We start from the raw sequence: 7,556 nt of genomic DNA on the forward strand, positions 1-7,556 counted from the left end.
GAGGGGTGGTGACTGTGGATCCTTCAGTCATATTTGATAGCCCAAATAAATTTTAGGCGATCGGGGTCCGGGGGGCCTAGGACCCACTCGCAAGGTATGGGCTACAGCACCATTGTCAATCTAAATCTTTCCTTTTTAACGGTAAGCAATTAAGTAGATAAGCATACAGAAACTAAACACTAAGACTGAACATTAATAGCAATATCTTTTGATATTTGGGTTTTCCTTTTTGCTTTATAATTCATTTAAATATTTGTAAATTTAAGCTGGATTCTGTCACTATTTACAAGAAAGATAAGCACAGAAAAATTTAAAAGTTTTCACCAAAATCGAAAGCTAAATCACAGAATAAACCAAATTAAATTCTTAAGGTATTAATTGCTGGAAGTTAAGTCTACAGGTTTAGGTGATAGAACGATTTCAATACTTAATATGATTTGATTTCTATATAAAGAATTTGAATCTTCTGCATTCTATCACTGATAGAGAGCTTCAGGCTTCTGTCTTTAGAGGTAGAGTCGAGTGTGAGCACATAATTTTTGCCTAATATAAAATTACTCCTAAAAATTACAAAAACAAATAGCTTTAAATTATTTTATAGAATTTTTCTCTATTTGTTTACTTAGTTTTCTTTGTACGTACTCATGTTTGATGTATTTTTTAAGTTGCATTTTTAAGTCCTAAAGAAAATGCAAAAATATTTTGAATCTTTACATTTTTAGATTTTAATTGCATTTGTAAAACACTAAAAATACCAAAAATACATTAGTAACTTTACATGTATTTGTTAGATAAATGAATTAGTTAATTGTTAGAATAATAAGTCATTAGATTAATTTTGTAAATTAGTTGGAATTAGGAGTGTTAAATAAATTGGTTATTCTTGAAAATGAAAAGAAAGGAAAGAAAGGCTATTTGCCTTGTCATCAAATTGGGCCAGTTTGACCAGCAGCCCCAGTCAAATCTACCTGCCCCAATTCACTTAACCTAGTCCTACACGGTCCGGTTCCCCTTTAACCCAAAACGACCCCGTTTTGACATCTTCAAATCCTCGTCGTTCATGCACCAGATCCAACGGCCTAGAACTCAACACCCCCTTTAGATTTAATTGTCTGAACCCCTTCCTAACCCTAGAGACCCCATTACACTTCATTTCTTTCACCCCTCTCTCACCACTTGTTGTCTCCGCCGCTGGAAATCGCCCTACGACGGCGGACAGTCTCCAAACGACCCCAAATCGTCACCATACAATCCCTAGCCTCCCCTAATCACTAAAATACCATTAGTTTCCCCAAAATCCCTACCAAACTCGTCAACTTTTAGATCTAAAAATTCAGAAAAAACTAATCTTTCCCTCTTCTGATTTCTTGGGCGATACCAACTCGTTGTAGTCTAGAACTTACGTTAATTGATTGCTCTTGACGAGAGAAATCTATTGACGTTAATTTTAGCTCATTTCAAAGTCATCGAAATTTGATTGGCCCACCAGATTCCCATCGCTGGTTTGTTTGAGGTCATAAATAGGTAAATTCCACTCTCATTCCCTTTTAAATTAGTTGATTCTGGTCATTTTCCCTCTTTTTTCTGATTGGTTCGTATGAAATTTGTTGAGTCATTTAGGTCTATTAAATTTGTATTGGTTTGAGCATGATCAATATCATTTAAGGATCAATCTCTTAGTTTTGTTGGTTCTGGTCATGTTTGGTTAATTGGAGAAGGATGGTCATATGGTTCGATTTGTTTGGGGCTGACAAAGGTAATTAGTGGGCCTCAGGCCCAGACTGGTATAGCCTGGTCTTTTTACTCATGGCCCAGAACCTAAGAAGATATAGGTTAAAAGGCATGGCAAAAATAGGGAATCTTGCTTAGTCATTTAGGGAGTTTCTAGAAAGTTTAAAGTGCAGTAAAAACAAGGGAATTGAGGTCATTTTAGTTAAGTATAGAGAGTAAAAGGGCTGGAAAAATGAGAAAACAGTTGTCCTTTTTCAGTTACAACAGGTGCCCTTCTTTCCTAAAAATTAGCTGACATTCCCTAAATTTAATCTGAAATATTCCCCATCAGACCCTCTCTCATTTTATTTTGAGCATAGTATATATACACCCCTAACACACACACGTCAAGGAACTCATCATTCTTCTCAAATAAACTCACAGATATACACCGATCTTCTGAGAAAAAACTCCAGAATTCCTTCTTTATTCTTGTTGATTTATACATTGATTTCTAAAGGAAAAACACTCTGAAGTTTTAAAAAAGGTGGTTAAGCTTTGTTAATTGATAGTCCCGCCAATATTGCTGTATTTGTAAATAATAATTCTGGGAAATATAAGTTATCGTAATGAAACAGTAATTAATTCGAGCCCACTGAATTCACAGTATTTTCTTAAGGAATTTAATCCCCTCCTAGTACCCAAGGTTATGGATTATTTCCTCCCAGGATAGAACGAATCACACACTAGTGTAGTGGTACTTCAAACCCCAGTGTTTCAGTGAACACAAAGTTCGGTAGCAAATCACACTTACAGTTGCTTTGTTTGAAGTTAAAACAATGCAGAACAAAGGAGTAGAAACTCAAAAAATCGTATGGAAATGCTGAGAGGAAGGAGTGCAATGTATAGCCAAAGTTGAGCGTTTTCAGTTTGGTGTGTCTTTCTTCAACAGCTGCTGCACATATTTATAGCAGTCAGCTTTGAAGATGAACGACCCTCCACCCTCCATGGTGGAGCATGCACTAGCTTGTTTGTGGAGCAAGCACTTGGCCATGGTGGGAAGAGCATTAGGCGGCTGCTATTGCAGCTGGTGGTCAATACATGGATTGGAACATATCCGTTATAAATGCGGATAATCTTACGTTAATATTTACTATTAACAAATAAATTTGCTTCAAAAAATTAATCAATCAATCGATCATTTGACCAAATCCAAATCCAAATCCAAATCCAAATCCAAATCCAAATTCGAAGCCGAAGCCGAATTCGAAGCCGAGCCGAGCAGAGCGAGCGAGCGACGACGACGGCGCGAGGCTTGCTTTCTTCTTAACTCTTTAAGAGCTACAAGAAGAGCAATTATATATATACCCACCAAAAATCTTTTTCTCTTCCAATATGGGACAATGTCTCATTGTCAAGAGGGGAAAACTTAAAATTTTACTCAAAAATTTTATTTTTCCCTCTATTTCCCATTCACCCTCATTTTAAGACTATTTCATCTTAAATAACAAAAAACCTCAACAATCCCCCACGTGAATGGGGAATGGCTATATCACGGAAGTATGCATGAAAAAATTGTGTGATTTGCAAGCAAGGATTAATCGCATCTGGATAAGTAGGTTTCCCTTTGAACGTTCCGTAGTGAACTTATGTCGGATATACTCGGTCAATCGGTAGATTTGATATCTTTGAACCGTCGATCTTTGGTGTATACCTAGACAAACATAAGTCACACAATCAACCATTAACCGTCTTTGGTTCTCATTATTGTGTTCGTTTCAGCCATGAACACCGCCTGGTTTCATAAGTGCGTAGAGAACTGGCCTTACAAAGTTTTCCTTGAAGCGGCTAATACTTCACACTTACATAGGTGATTCCTAAACGTGTCATCCTGTAGATACACTATTTGATATACCCCGTATCAAATTTAGAAATTATTAAAAAGCCTTAATGCTTTATCCTTGGTACTGAACATTGTCTCATCACGAGAACAGACTAACATTTTATTTGACAATGTTGAATCGTCATTAATGACTTTGTTTGATCTCCTTGAACCTAGATCTTGGGATCTCCAGTCTTCTAGGTAGAGTTACCGCCACAATGACTTGTTCTCGGCCATAGCCCCATTCCCCTTGATGATTTCTCAACTACCTCTCTAGTTAGGCCTTTTGTAAGTGGATCCGATACATTATCACTTGACTTTACATAGTCAATCGTGATAATTCCTCTAGAGAGTAATTGCCTAACGGTTTTATGTCTTCGTCGTATATGACGAGATTTACCGTTATACATAACACTCCCAGCCCTTCCAATTGCCGCTTGACTATCACAATGTATGCATATTGGTGCCAACGGTTTGGGCCAAAATGGAATGTCTTCCAAGAAATTCCGGAGCCATTCAACTTCTTCACCGGCTTTATCTAAGGCTATGAATTCAGCCTCCATTGTAGAGCGGGCAATACATGTTTGTTTGGACGACTTCCAAGATACCGCTCCTCCACCAATAGTGAATACATATCCACTCGTGGACTTAGAATCAGTTGAACCGGTGATCCAATTTGTATCACAGTATCCCTCAATCACCGCAGGAAATTTACTGTAGTGCAAGTCAAAGTTCTGGGTATGTTCTAAATATCCCAAAACTCATTTCATTGCCATCCAATGAGATTGGCCTGGATTGCTCATATATCGACTCAGTTTACTTATAGCACAAGCTATATCTGGTCGTGTACAATTCATGATATACATTAAGCATCCCAACACACGAGCATAATCCAATTGTGATATGCTTTGGCCTTTATTCTTTGCTAATGCAAGATTTACGTCAATTGGAGTCTTTGCAACTTTAAAGCTCAAGTGCTTGAATTTTTCAAGTACTGTCTTAATATAATAAGATTGTGACAATGTCAGACCTTGAGGAGTCTTATGGATCTTAATTCCCAGAATTAAATCAGCAACTCCCAAGTCTTTCATATCAAACTTGCTATTGAGCATACGCTTAGTAGTATTTATGTTGGCAATGTCATTACTCATTATCAGCATATCATACACATATAGGCAAATAATGACTATGTGATTTGGAACATTTTTAATGTACACACATTTATCACATTCATTTATCTTAAAACCATTTGACAATATTGTTTGGTCAAATTTCGCATGCCATTATTTGGGTGCTTGTTTTAGTCCGTAAAGAGACTTAACAAGTCTACATACCTTCTTTTCTTTACCTGGAACCACAAACCCTTCAGGTTGTATGTAAATTTCTTCCTCCAACTCTCCATTTAAGAAGGCCGTCTTAACATCCATTTGATGAATTTCAAGACCATACACTACAGCTAATGCTACTAACATCTGTATGGACGTAATTCTTGTAACTGGAGAGTATGTATCAAAGTAGTCTAGACCTTCTCGTTGTCTATACCCTTTGACTACGAGCCTTGCCTTGAATTTATCAATAGTACCATCATCTTTGATTTTTCTCTTAAAAATCCATTTAGAACCCAAAGGTTTATTTCCAGGAGGAAGATCAACCAATTCCCATGTATGGTTGTTCAATATGGATTCTATTTCACTATTGACTGCCTCTTTCCAAAATAATGATTCGGAAGAAGTCATAGCTTCTTTAAATGTTTGAGGCTCATTCTCCAATAAGAAAGTCACAAAATCTAGTCCAAATAAAGTAGACGTTCTTTGACGTTTACTACGTCTTGGATCCTCCTGATTACATATACTTTCTTTTGTTTCTTCCCGAGGTCATTTAGATCCTTCACCAAACGACTCACATTCCTTTTTATACGGATATATATTTTCAAAGAGCTCAGCATTATCTGATTCTATAACCGTATTATTATGAATGTCGGGATTTTCTGATTTATGAACCAGAAATCGATATGCTTTACTATTTGTCGCATATCCTATGAAAACACAATCAACGATTTTCGGTCCTATCTTTACCCTTTTGGGTTTAGGAACTTGCACTTTTGCCAAACACCCCCACACTTTAAAATAATTCAAGTTGGGCTTCCTTCCTTTCCATTTTTCATATGGAATGGATTGTGTTTTGCTATGGGGCACTCGATTTAATATTCGATTAGCCGTAAGAATGGCTTCCCCCACAAGTTCTGTGGCAAACCAGAACTTATCAACAACGCGTTCATCATCTCCTTTAATGTGCGATTCTTTCTTTCCGCAATCCCATTAGATTGGGGCGTGTAAGGGGCTGTTGTTTGATGAATAATTCCATATTCTAAACATATTTCTTCAAAAGGAGATTCATATTCACCACCCCTATCACTTCTTATCATTTTTACTTTCTTGTTAAGTTGCGTTTCAACTTCATTTTTGTATTGCCTGAATGCGTCTATTGCTTCATCTTTACTATTCAGTAAGTAAACATAGCAATATCGAGTACCATCGTCAATCTTCCTCTATTAGTTTTTTATGTTAGCATGTGTTGAAGTTGCATTATAAATTGCTGAATGATCGTCGACTAGTACATCATCTCTTGACAGCATGTTATTATTTGAATTGAAGATACACGCCTGAAATGACACTAAGGATGGTAAAGAAATGGGTTTGACCACCAGTTGGTTAGATTCATTCCTGAAGAAGCTCAGTTCCATTAGTTTAGTCATGGGAGTCAATAGCCTCATGACTCCCTGTTTACTCATGTCAATATGCAAGAAAGATCGGATATTAGTTTGGTTGTTTTTGAAACTTTGAAGTTTAAATTGTAGACTAATGGTTGTAATAGCATCATATGAAGTTTGAGATTTTTAAAATTAGTCATTTGTAATCTGTGGTGTGTGTATTGTTAATTTTAGTTTTGTTACAACTTCAAAGCTGTAATTAAATCAAGTTTTCCACCCAAGTAGCTTTATCATGTTTGCACAAATGTTCTGACTCTTCAAACTAGTTCAAGATAACGTTAAAGATTATAGTATGAGTCAAAGTGAAGCATAAAAAAAAATAGTTTGGCGAGTTTATTTCGTGCACAATATGATTAAATGCACATCTTCTGAGGCAAAATCCTAGGAACGTTGGTTTACATAATTAGAATCGTTGTTTAATGCCTTTATCTTATTCATTTTCAAAGTATAGCTTCCATATAATTGTAGTCGAATTGGTGTTATAGATTAAATTAGTGAATTGTTCAGTTGGTTCCCTTTAATTTCGGCTATTGATAAATTCAGGCTATTATAAATATTAAGGGCTAAGTGTAACTGTGTGACACTTCATGAAGTGGGCATGGGACGAATGTTAGACAGCTTTACCAAAAATGGATTCAACACAGGGAGGCCGCTCATAGAATGGCCCATTTCTCTTTAAAAGAGGAACGATCAAACAATTCTCAGTTTTCTCCGACGATTCAATTAGTTCACATATACATCATTTCCACAAATTCATATCCATAATCATGACTTCAAATGTAATCCCAAAGTAGTTTAGGAAAGTAATTCACGAACATTCGTAGTTTGCTTTAGGCGCATTTAAATAAAATGATCGTGACTATGGGTACGGTTTTCGTGGCATAGTCATGATATGTATTCTCCAAGTCGAGTATGTGTTTCACGTGACTCAATCGTCACTTCAAATAATAATAAAATTAACATGTTGTAAATCGCGGGTACGTTTCACATGGCGCGATTCGCAATGTGTACAAAAACAAACGAGTGTGCGACATCGCGACTTGTTCAAACAAATTCCATAAATACTAAAAGCGGTTTTAAAAAGTAAAAAATGCACGATAGGTTTCAAATATGCATTAAATCAGATAATTAGGCCAATTATTAATAGTTGAGCAACCGTGCTAAAATAACGGAATCTAGGAATGCCTAACACCT

At 36.3% G+C, this 7,556-nt stretch overlaps 1 long non-coding RNA gene across 1 annotated transcript; it reads left to right on the forward strand.

Annotated features, from left to right (window-relative positions):
- The first annotated feature begins 1,125 nt into the window (after positions 1–1,125).
- LOC142177532 (uncharacterized) lies at positions 1,126–6,510 on the forward strand. The gene is made up of 2 exons (XR_012706047.1): positions 1,126–1,524; positions 6,247–6,510. It is a non-coding gene; the product is annotated as an uncharacterized LOC142177532 (long non-coding RNA).
- The last annotated feature ends 1,046 nt before the right edge of the window (positions 6,511–7,556 follow it).

The sequence above is a fragment of the Nicotiana tabacum genome, chromosome 23, assembly GCF_000715075.1.
Source record: "Nicotiana tabacum cultivar K326 chromosome 23, ASM71507v2, whole genome shotgun sequence".
Taxonomy (NCBI): Eukaryota; Viridiplantae; Streptophyta; class Magnoliopsida; order Solanales; family Solanaceae; genus Nicotiana; species Nicotiana tabacum.